This window comes from Carlito syrichta, unplaced genomic scaffold (assembly GCF_000164805.1).
Source record: "Carlito syrichta isolate Samal-C Ts95f unplaced genomic scaffold, Tarsius_syrichta-2.0.1 Scaffold302029, whole genome shotgun sequence".
Classification (NCBI taxonomy): domain Eukaryota; kingdom Metazoa; phylum Chordata; class Mammalia; order Primates; family Tarsiidae; genus Carlito; species Carlito syrichta.
The window spans coordinates 46,583-58,553 of record NW_007246125.1 but is presented as its reverse complement, the minus strand read 5'-3'; the positions used below and the strand labels follow the sequence as shown (position 1 = coordinate 58,553).

The following is an 11,971-nucleotide window of genomic DNA, read 5'->3' as shown; positions in this document are numbered from 1 at the left end:
CTGGAACTATAGGCATGTGCCATCACACCCAACTAATTTTTGGACTTATTGTAGAGATGAGATCTTGCCAAGTTGCCCCGGCTGGTCTTGAACCCGTAGGCTCAGGCAGTCCTCTCACCTTGGCCTTTGAAAGGCTGAGGTGGCCATCAATGTGCCACTACACTCCAGCCTGGATGACAGTGATTAATGTTGGGATTATAGGCATGAACCACCACGACTGATTCATCAGTGTGGTTTTAATATTTGCATTTCTTTGATGATTAGTGAAGCAGATTTCATGTATCTGCTGACTGCTTGTATATCTATGTCTTCTTTTGAGAAGTGCTTATTCATATGTTTTTGCGGGGGTCCTGCCCCTGAGGGAATCAGGGGTCCCTGGTCAGTGAGACGGCGTTGGTGATTATACTGGAGGGATAGATATAAAGAGAAAGAAAGAGACTGGACTCCATCTAGTGTGGAAGCCATTTATTGGAAATTACAACAGTTCTTTTATCCCCAAATTTTGCACAGTCAGTCTCACATGTCTTTCATGTGAACACAAAGCCAGGTGGATGAGGGGCGTCCCCCACCCACCAGATGTTTTCTCAGGTATGAGGAAGGACAAACCCAAAATTGTCTTACTGTTCCCTGTGCTTGGTTAATGTTCCTCAAAAGTAATCCAACAATCCCTACTAGCATCATGATGTTGTAATAATCAACAACTTCTAAAGCTCATACGCATACAACACCTATAATGACTAACTTAAATCCTGTTACCTTTCTATTCTATGCTAATTCTACTTACACAATTGCTATGGAAACTCTTAATTATAGCTCAAACCAGTTCCTAAAGAATATGGCCCATTCCAAAGTTCACACTGGGCTCTCCAGAATGTGACCCAGTCCAAAGTTCACAGTGGCCACTTCTTGGAACAATTGATTACAATCTCTTAACAAAATGGCTACTCTAAAATTCTATATATCTATCTTAACTTCTATAAAAGTTTCTAATTCCTAATCCTAATATATGGAGCTTGTCACCAGCAATAAGGCTACTCAAATGTGATCCAAGTTTAAATTGTAAGTTGTACTAAAGCCAAAACTGCAGTTAGTGGAAAACGGGAACAATGAGATTTCTAAAGTTAGCTGTGTTCCTTTTAGATCTCAGAGTTTTATGCTTGAACTAGCAGAGTTGTTTCTGGCATAAGTACCAAATAAGAAAAGGGAGAGGAAATGGGGTCAACAACTCCTGAACGCATCTGAGTGGTTTCGGGGTCCACGGCCCTCCCTGATCCCTGATGCTCAGTGGGCCTCCATGGCCCACTCCCAACATCTTTTGCCCACTTTTTTTTTTTTTAGTTGGAGTCTCACTGTCATCCAGGCTGGAGTGTAGTGGCACATTCATGGCCACCTCAGCCTTGTTCTGCTGGGCTCAGGCAATCCTGCCTCAGCCTTTCAAGTAGCTGGAACTACAGGGGCACGCTAACATGCCCAGCTAATTTTTTTGATTTATTGTAGAGACAAGGTTTCAACAAATTGGTCAGGCTGTTCTCGAACACTTGAGCTCAGGTAATCCTCTCACTTCCTCCTACCAAATTGCTGGCATTACAGGCTTGAGCCACCATTCCCAGCTTGCCCACTTTTTAATAGGACTGTTTGTTGTTTTCTTTTTGGCACATTTGAGTTCCTTGTAGAACCTAGATATTAGGCCTTTGTCAGATATACAGTTGGCAAATATTTTTTTCTTTTTATGTGGGCTGTTTCCCCATAAGAAAGGAATTGGCAGTAGTGGGGAACTGCCAGGAGCCGGGGGGCACACTTTTTCAATAAGGTACCTGATCTCAAACCAGGTGAAGTGGAGACCAAAGTGAGGTCCAAACTTTACCTGTACAATGACAATTTGTATATCTAGCCCTGAATTGTACCCATCTTTAAAATAAAAATTGAAAAAAAATCAAAAGAAAAGAAAAGAGATGAGAATGGGCATCTTTACTTATCTATATTAGAAAGAAAGTATTTAGAATTTAAACCATAAAACCTAAGGTTAAATATCATCTTCATAGATGTATTTAGACTTTCAACCATTAAGTCTAGGTTAAATATGGTCTTCATAGATTAATTGTTCAGCTTGACAAAATTTCCTTCTATCACTAGTTTGAGTTTTTCTTGTTGATGGATGTTAACTGTTTTCAAATGTCTTTTCTGTATCTACTGAGATGATCATATGTTTTGGGTTTTCAAGTCTGATCATTTGTGGAAGTATATTGAGTTTTGAATGTTAAACCAAACCTACATTCCTGTCATACCATCCACTGTGTCATGATGTATTGTCATTTAAAAATACTGATAGATTGAATACGATTATATTGTGTTAAGAACATTTGTATCTACTTTATGAGGGTTATTGGTTTGCAATTTTCTAGCAATTCTTTGCTCTAGTTATGGTGTCAGGGTAATTGTGGCCTGATTGTCTTGAGACATGTACTTTCCTTCTCTGAAAAGTTTGCATAGAATGGATACTATTGCTTCCTTAGATGCTTAATAAAAGTCACGAATAATTCCAAAAAAATAATGGAGAAAATTTAATTTGCATTCACTTTATCACAAACTATCACAACAAATATTTAATTATGTGTTATGTGCTACATAATATGACAGACACTGTGCTATGTTGCCATAGCAGTGAACAAGACAGACAGGGTCTGTTCCTCAGAGGTTTTTAGTTTAGCAGGGAAGACAGAATGCTTTCAAGTAATCAAATATTCACAAGTTTGTTAAATGCTCTGAAAACCAAAGAATATGGGATATTTAACAATGAGACTTGACTTGGTCTGAGATGGACAGAGAAAGTTCTTCAAGAAAGTGACATTTAAGCTAACATCAAAGAATGAGTGGGAATTAGATAAAGAGAGGGGGCAAATGTTTCAGGAAGACAAAGACATGTGCTCTGTCTCTGAGTCAGGAAGCCACATGGTGTGTTCAAAGAACTAACATAAATCCATTCTGGTTGGAAAAAGTATAAAGATTCAGAGGGAACCTAGCAAAGGAGATAGTGTAGAGGTAGGTAGGTAGATCTTGGAAGTCAAAGTATGAGCTTTATTTTAAGGTAAGTTTGCCAGATAATGTATAGGATGTCAAATTAATTTTTATATTAAATGTCTTAAATTTATGTTTCAGATAAATATACTTTAGTATAAATATGTCTCAAATATTGTATGAAACATACACTGAAAAAATAATAATAGATTCATAGATATGGGGTAAAGTAAAACTTTAATTGTTGATTATTGTTTGTGGGTATGGGTGTTCTCCATATGATGATTTGTGCTTTAAAAGTTTCAAAAAAAATCTTAGGATAAAATTATGTTCTTCAAAGCACAGCTTTAGGCATTTTTTTCTTCTTTATTCCCTTTTCTTTTCTTGTCCAATTTCAGCCACTCCTTTGACTTCAAGTATGAGCTGTTGATGCCCATATTCATATCTTTATCACAGATCCATCTTCTGAGTTCTTGATCCATATTCATCATACTTATGTCTCTCTTAAATGTCTTGTGGGCACCTCAAGTTCATACATGGGGTCCCTCCAAAACCCCAGAATTTATTTATAAAAAATTGTGTAATTCTTACATGTTTAAACTTCAATCACCTTCAAAGTACTGTGTTTGACGCAATACACTTATCGAGATGCTTTTTTCACTGCTCACAATAGTTTTTAAACTTGTCAATTTTGATGCCTTTTAGTGCTTCTGCCTTTTTTTGCTTCACCTCTTCCACATTGGCAAAATGGTTTCCTTTGAGGAATTTTTTCATCTAGAAAAAAAAAAGTTGCTTAGAGTGAGAGCAGGTGAATAGGGATGGTGGGGCATGGGGGTTATTGCTGTTTTTGGTCAAAAGTTGCTGAACATTCAGCGCAGAATATGCAGGCCTGTTGTCATGGTGGAGGAACCAGACACCTGCTTGCCACAATTCAGAATGATTCTTCTGCAAATCATGACACGACTTTCTCAGAACTTCCAGATAAAATCTTTGGATGATCGTTTGATTCAGAATAACAAATTCTGAATGCGCTACAAGGATCCATCCTCCAAAAAGATAAGTCCATTTTGTGGGGGTCTCCCCCTCGTACCTTCTTCCTGCTCTAAACCTGCAGCTCTAGTGTTTCTCACCTTAGTAAATTGTGCCACTACCTACTCATGTGCTCATTTTGTAAACCTGGGCAATTCCTTCAAAACTTGGTCTTCCTCACACTCAAACAATCACTAAACGTTGTCAATGATAATTCCTAAGTGTATGTCAGAATCCATTCAAGAATCAATAAACCCTTTCCTGAGAAGAAGCTGCTGGGAGAGACTAAGTGGGGGCTCATGAGCAAGTAGTAGTCGAGGCCCTCCTGGTGAAGCAGCTGGTGCTGCAGCCACCCTGCTTGGCCCCCAGCGCTTCCCAGGTTGCAGAAGCTGAGTGTCATTTTTTTTTAACTGACAAAAGTTTTCCTGGAAAGAAGCTGTAGAGAGAGACTGCTGGCTCCAGGCTCTGCCTCATCACTACAGCGCCTGGCCAGACAGTGGCATCAAGGGCTGCTGAGGGAGCCCAGGGTAGAGCCCCACTGGAGAAGACAAAAGAGGCACTCTGCCACCATCTTGAAAACTGGGCAGGAAAGTGCTCCAGCTTGCTCACCACTCAGCAACAGACCCGATCTCTGTGACTGATGGAAGAGCTAGTCAGGGTTTGATCATGACCCAGATGGAATATCCTGAAAGTGCAAACTCCAGAGGGATGGGACAAGTGCTGAATCTCAGGTGCCCTGCCTCCTGCCCTGATTCAGCCGTGGGACAAAGGGTGTGGCCAGAAAAGGATGAAGAAGACCTCAATAGAGATCAGTGGTGAGCCCAGGGCTGACCAAACCCCCTTTCACCCCAGCAATGCTCTGAATGTCAGACCCATATGAGTGGGGCACAACTGAGAAGGACAAACCCAGGTGGAGTCTGGACGTCAGCTGCAATAGGAGGGCTCCACTCCAGGAAAGGCCTAGCTGGGGCATCCTTTATGAATACCCGGGGAACAGACAATCCTGTACTTCCCCACTGAAGAGAATCCCCCTGACCGTATGAGAGTGGGAGGGGAGGAATTGAGCCCTATTCACCCCCAATGCCTCCTCCTCCTTCCCTGGTCCTGGCACTGAGGAGAAAGTGAATGAGGTTGAAGCTCTGCAGGAGATAGCAGAGAAGCAGATGAGAGGAACAATTACAGAACCTGCCACAAGAAGGCAGGTTTTACAAATTTTTTAAATAAACAGAAACCCAAATAAAAAGCACTATCCCATTCACAATACCTCCCCCTCCCCTAAAAAATGAAATACCTTGGCATCTTCCTAACCAGAGAAGTGGAAGACCTTATAACAAAAACAACAAAAAATCATAGATGACACAAATGAATGGAAAAATATTCCATGCTCCTGGATTGGAAGAATCATCATTGTTAAGATGTTCATCCTACCCAAGGCAATCTACAGATTTAATGGAATACCCATTAAATTGCCAGCAGCATTCTTCTCAGACCTGGAAACAACAATACAGGAATTCATACGGAAACATAAACAACCAAAAATTGCCAAAACAATTCCCAGGGGGAAAAAAAAAACAAAGCAGGAGATATCACACTTGCAGACTTTAAACTTTATTATAAAGCTACAATAATCAAAAGAGCTTGGTACTGGTACAAGAACAGGCATACAGACCAATGGAACAGAAGAGAGATTCCAGAAACAAAACCTCAATTTCTCAACCATCTAATGTTTAACAAAGCCCGCAGCACCAATGACTGGGGAAAGGAGAACCTATTCAGTATATGGTGCTGGGAAAACTGGCTTACCACATGCAGAAGATTAAAACAAGACCCCTACCAAACCCATTCATAAAGATCAACTCTAAATGGATCAAAGACCTAAACATAAAACCTTAAATTATGAGAACCTTAGAAAATGCAGGAGACACCCTTATGGAAGTTGGAACTGGCAACCAATTTCTGATCAAACCCCAAGTGCCCAGGCCATAAGAGATAAGATGGACACGTGGGACCTTATCAAACTGACAAGCTTCTGCAAAGCCAAAGAAAGCATCAAGAGAGCAGGGAGACAGCCTGCAGACTGGGGAAAAATATTTGCCAACTGTATGTCTGACAAAGGCCTAACATCTAGAATCTATAAGGAACTCAAATGTGCCAAAAAGAAAAATACAAACAGCCCCGTTACAAAGTGAGCAAAAGATATGAATAGATACTTCTCAAAATAAGACATATGAGAAGCCAACAGATACATGACAAAATGCTCAGCCTCACTAGTCATCAAAGAAATGCAAACTAAAACTACACTGATACCACCTAACTCCAGTCAGGATGGCCATCGTCAATAACTCAGAAAATAACAGATGTTGGAGAGGACATGGGAAAAAGGGAACACTTCTATACTGTTGGTGGGAGTGTAAACTAGTACAGCCTCTGTGGAAAACAGTGTGGCAATTCCTAATAGATCTAAAAATCGGCCTTCCATACCCCTACTGGGGATTACGTGGATCACTTTTCACCCAATCAGGATGTCATCTGTGTGGAGTTTGATATCCTGATTATGCTGGTCACTGTTGTCTCCACTTCCACCAACTCAAGCCCAGTCCCTTTCCTTCTCAGCCCCACTCTGAGCCAAAGCAGGCTGACCCTGCTGGGCCCCATCATTCTAGTTTCCAGTTGGTTCAGCCAATAGAAGGCATTAACTGGAGATCATAGAAAAGACTAATGAGTGGGAAAGGAGGAAGGTCAGGGTGTTTCTTCCCTGAATCCCACCCTCTGCTACTCAGGCTCTGTCAGGGCCTGCATTCTTCCACAACTAGATCCCTCTGGGACACCCATTCTTGCCAGGCTCTGGGCTGTAAGACTGTCTCCTCCTCTGGTCCCTTCAGCAGGAGGGGTGGTTTTCGCTCTTTCTTGTACCTGGTGCTTCACCTCCCTTACTGAGTCCCTTTCCTTTGCCCGCTCTCTCCCAAATAGTCCCATTGGGGAAGTCCCTTTAATGGAATTCTGTTTTCTTCCAGAACTCTGATTGTTTGACCTTTGAAGTAATTTTTTTTAAGTGAGAAAGCAGGATTTATTGAGAGGATAGAAAAGCTCCCACACCCACAGTGGGAGGGACCTGAAGTGGTGGCCATGGAAGTGATTTTTAAAAAATGCTAATGCATCACTTTCTTTTGATACCAAACATTAATGATTTGTAATGGCTGTTCAGTTTTCCACCATAGATACATCACATTATTTAATCATTCCTTTCACTCTTGGTCCCAACAGGAAACAGATGGCAATCTTAAACTGGAATAATGCAAGAAGCATTTATTTATAGAGACTAATCACAAAGGAGCAGACAGGGTGGAGAGGTGCCCCAAAGGTGGAGTCATTATGTCCCCCAGGTCCACAGGGATGGGAAGAGGAAGCAGTTCTCAGAAATCAGAAAGTCAGATAGAAGAGACCACCATGGGGCAAGGTGGCTCACACCTGTGATCCCAGCACTTTGGGAGGCCGAGACAAGAGGATTGCCTGAGCCCAGAGGTTCGAGACAAGCCTGGCAATTTGGTGAGACCTCATCTCTATAGTAAATCAAAAAATTAGCTGGGCATGGTGGCGCTTGCCTGTAGTTCCAGCTACCTGGAAGACTGAGGCTGAAGGATTACCTGAGCCTAGCAGGTCGAGGCTGCGGTGGCCGTGAGCATATCACAGTGAGTCTCTGACTCAAATCACCCCCACCCCCAAAAAAGAGACCACCAGCTGTGACTTGCACTTGGGGGATACAACCAGCACAAGGTGATCTCTCATGGGAAGGGAACCAGGAGGACAAATACTTTTTCCTTCAATTTCCTACCAGGGCCCCACAGGCTGGATCTAACTGGTGGCCACAGGGTGTGGGAGGCCTGTTGATATGGTTCAGCAGCCTCCCAGGGAAGAGGGCAGGATGGAGAAAAGTGGAGGGTGGTTCTGGGGACTAAGGGGGAAATAACCATACTCCGATCAAATGAGTCCTGTTGTCAGAGTTCTCTGCTGGAAACTCTTTTCTGCAAAGTAGAGCTTGAGACAAGAACTGAAGAGCTGACACTTTATTTGGGACTTGCAAACCCAGGATGGTAAAGATGAAGAAACGGGGGAAAGAAGGCAAGAACAAGCTGGGAAGCAACATGCTGTGATGATGGGCTGTGTTACCGCACTGGCTGCCACATGGCAGTGAAGCTAGGGATGTTGGCTCAGGACCTGGAGTCACTCTTTGCAGAAGTTCTCTTCAGAGAGAAAACAAGTCTTAAAGTTCCCAGGGGGTGGGGCACAGTGGCTCACACCTGTAATTCCAGTGCTTTGGGAGGCAGAAGTGAGAAGATTGCCTGAGCCCATGGGTTTGAGAGCAGCCTGGGCAACTTGGTGAGATCTCGTGTCTATAATAAATCAAAAAATTAGCTGGGCATGCTAGCACATGCCTGTAGTCCCAGTTACTTGGAAGGCTGAGGTGGAAGGATCCCCTGAGCCCAGCAGTTCAAGGCTGCAGTGGCCATGAGCATGCTACTGTACTCTAGCCTGGATGACATGGCCACTGCAGCCAGAGCCCAGCAGGTCGAGGCTGTGGGGTCCGGGAGCATGCCACTGCACTCCAGTCTGGGCAACAGAGTGAGACTCCCACTCAAAAAAAAAAAAAAAAAAAAGTTCCCAGGGGGCTAGGCATGGTGGCTCAAGTCTGTAATCCCAGCATTTTGGGAGACTGAGGTGGGAGATTGCTTGAGCCCAGGAGTTCAAGACCAGCCTGGGCAACATAGTAAGACCTCGTCTAGAAAGAAAAAAAGAAAGACAGAAAGGAAAGAAGGGAGGGAGGAAGGGAGGAAAGAAGGAAAATTAGCCAAGTGTAGTAGAACACACTGTAGTTCCAGCTCCTGAGGATAACCTGACTCAAAGTAAAAAAAAAAAAAAAAAAAGAAAAAAAAATTTCCAGGAGAATCAAGGAGCGGAGATTAGCTCACCCTGTTCCTTACTATATCTCATTTCTTTTCTTTTCTTTTTTTTTTTTTTGAGTTGGAGTCTCACTCTGTTGCCCAGACTGGAGGGCAGTGGCCGCTCCCGGCCACCGCAGCCTCAACCTGCTGGGCTCCGGCGATCCTTCCGCCTCAGCCTTCCCAGTAGCCGGAATTACAGGCATGCGCTACCTATATCTCATTTCTTATGAGTCAAATTTCAGCTCCCAGGAAATAGACTCTCCTGCACTTAGATCAGTCAACCACTTGGTGGCTGCTCAGGAAACCAGAGCTTCATGGTGTGATATTTCATCCAAACTGGGAACGGAAGAATGACTCAGCCTGGGGGTTTAGGGTGGGGAGTTCAGGCTGAGGGCTTCAAATGGAACTCCTGCCACCTTAGGAAGCTTGGCAAAGTTGCTGGCAAAGGTAGTAGCAGCACAGTCTGGGAGGTAGTCAGTGCCTTCAGAAGCAAGGTGGCAGTCAAGAAGATAAGTAGGGTTTATATCTAGTACAACTTCAAATCCCGAACTGCAGGGAGGGGATTCCAGACACGTCAGATGGTCTTATGGTATCTACTGCCTCTGCACCCTATACTGCCTTCAAATTTTATGAACCCTAATGGCACCTTTTATTTTGATCTGATTTTTAATCTGCATTTGTGCAAAGTCAGTCCTCAGAGACTTCTCCAGAATTTTTATTTTAGTGTAAATTGTGGATCAAAGTTGTTTGCTTATTATTTGTTTGAGTTGGAGTCTCACGCTTTTGCCCAGGCTGGAGTGCAGTGGCATGATCATAACTCACCACAGTCTTTACTTCCTAGGCTCCGATGACCCTGATCCTTTTGCCTCAGCCTTCTGAGTAGCTGGAACTACAGGCATGGGCCACCAAGCCCAGCTAATTTTTTTGTAGAAACAATGTCTCACTATGTTGTCTAGGCCAGTCTTGAACTCCTGGACTCCAGCAACCCTCCTGCCTTGTCCTCTTAAAACTACAGGGATACTGGTGTAAGTCACCACACTCACACTTAGCTGATGGCCTAATATCTTCATGCCTATTGAGAAAAGTTTAGGTTTTGAGTCCCACATGATAGTCTTCCTGTCCATGTCAGTTATGTGTATTATGTGATGTTACTGCCAGAACCAGGCTGGAAAAGAAACTGCATTAAATAATTAATTTTAAAAAGCCTGCCTCTCCAGGCCCCTTAGTTGGGAATTTGGCCAGGTAAAGAAAAAAGGTCAGAGTTTAGTTGTTAGTTCCCATCACTGTGTAAAACCCAAACTCCCCTCTGTCACTGCCTGTTTTTACCTGGAAGACAGCAGGTACACAGTGCTAACCCAGGGCTTTCTGTTTCTGTTTCATTTGGGACCACAGAGCTGTTTATATTGTCTTTGAGACTGGCTGTTTCTTTTTTGTTTTTCTCTCTGTTTTATTTGTCATCGTCAAGTGCTAGAGCAGCATGGTGTCCTACTAGATTCTAAATTTCCCCAAGAAATATATCAAGTCATAAGATAAGTAGAGATTAGACTTCTAGTAAAAAATACAGTAAGTTTGGGCTCTGTGGCTGAGCCTGTAATCCCATGCTTTGGAAGGGTGAGGTGAGTGGATTGCCTGAGCTCGCGGGTTCGAGACCCGCCTGGGCAACTTGGCGAGACCTCATCTCTACAATAAATAATAAAAAAAAAATTAGATGGGCATGGTGGTGAACGCCTGTAGTTCCAGCTACTTGGAAGGCTGAGGTGGAAGGATCGCCGGAGCCCAGCAGGTGGAGGCTGTGGTGACCGGGAGCGGCCACTGCACTCCAGTCTGGGCGACAGAGTGAGACTCTGACTCAAGAAAAAATAAAAAATAAAAAAAAGTTCAAGTTTTGATGAAACCCTCCTCTCTCAGTGTAAATTATCTCCCATCAATAGTAGTTGTGGCTAAAATTAGCTCTTTCCCCTTCCCCCTTCCTCACTTTCTACCTCTTTTGAAATAGAGTAGCATAGCTGCATTTAAGATGCTTAAGACTTAACTTATTTTTTCAGAAGTCCTTTCAAGCTTTTCTCAGTACCGGAGCAGATCATCTGGACAAAAATGACATCTCATTTGTGTTTTCATTCTTTTGCAATTACATTCATATTTGAACGAGGTTCACAATTCAATGATTCACAGTGCAAATGCAAACCACATTTAGTTCAAAATACAGATGCAAACCATATTCAGAATCACGAGACAGACGATAAAATGTCTTTGGAAATATTGATAGAAACTTTTTCCTTATTATTTCCAAAATGTATAGAGGTGTGGTGTAATAAAGATGGTTGAAATTTTTAGATTTTACCTTCAGGAGAGTGGCAATATGCTCTCCCCTTGAGTATGGACTGACCTGTGTCCTAAGAAGGAAGTGATACCATGTAGCTTTTGAGGTTGGGTCTGAAGAAATTCTAAAGTGTCCATCTTCACACTTTTCTGACACCCTCTTTAAAACTCAAACCACGGCCGGGATCGTTGGCTTAGCCTGTAATCCCAGCGCTTTGGGTGGCGGAGGCGAGTGGATTGCCTGAGCCTGCGGGTTCGAGACTCACCCGGGCAATTTGGCGAGCCCTCATTTCTACAATAAACAAACAAACAAATAAATAAATAAAGTAGCCGGGCGTGGTAGCGAGCGCCTGTCGTTCCGGCTACTCGGAAGGCCGAGGCGGGAGGATCGCCGGAGCCCAGCAGGTGGAGGCTGCGGTGGCCGGGAGCGGCCCTGCGCTCCAGTCTGGGCGACCGAGTGAGACTCCGGCTCAACAAACAAACAAACAAACAAACTCAAACCACGTTTCTGACCTTGGCGGGCCGGATGGGGCCGCCCCTCCGCTTCCCTCCGCCGGCTTCCCCGCCGGCTGCAGACCCGGGTCTCGGCCCTCCCCCGGCGCCTTCTCTGTCCTCCTGACCGGCAGCCCGGGGCCGGGGCCGGGGCCGGGGCCGGGGCCGGGGCCGGG

At 43.8% G+C, this 11,971-nt stretch overlaps 1 pseudogene across 1 annotated transcript in view; it reads left to right on the top strand.

Moving 5' to 3' along the window:
- The first annotated feature begins 11,819 nt into the window (after positions 1-11,819).
- The window catches only part of LOC103258224, a 1,856-nt pseudogene continuing 1,704 nt past the window's right edge, over positions 11,820-11,971 (top strand). Inside the window, exon 1 of the transcript XR_002481850.1 lies at positions 11,820-11,925. The product of XR_002481850.1 is annotated as a coiled-coil domain-containing protein 34-like (transcript). The remainder of the gene's footprint in view (positions 11,926-11,971) is intronic.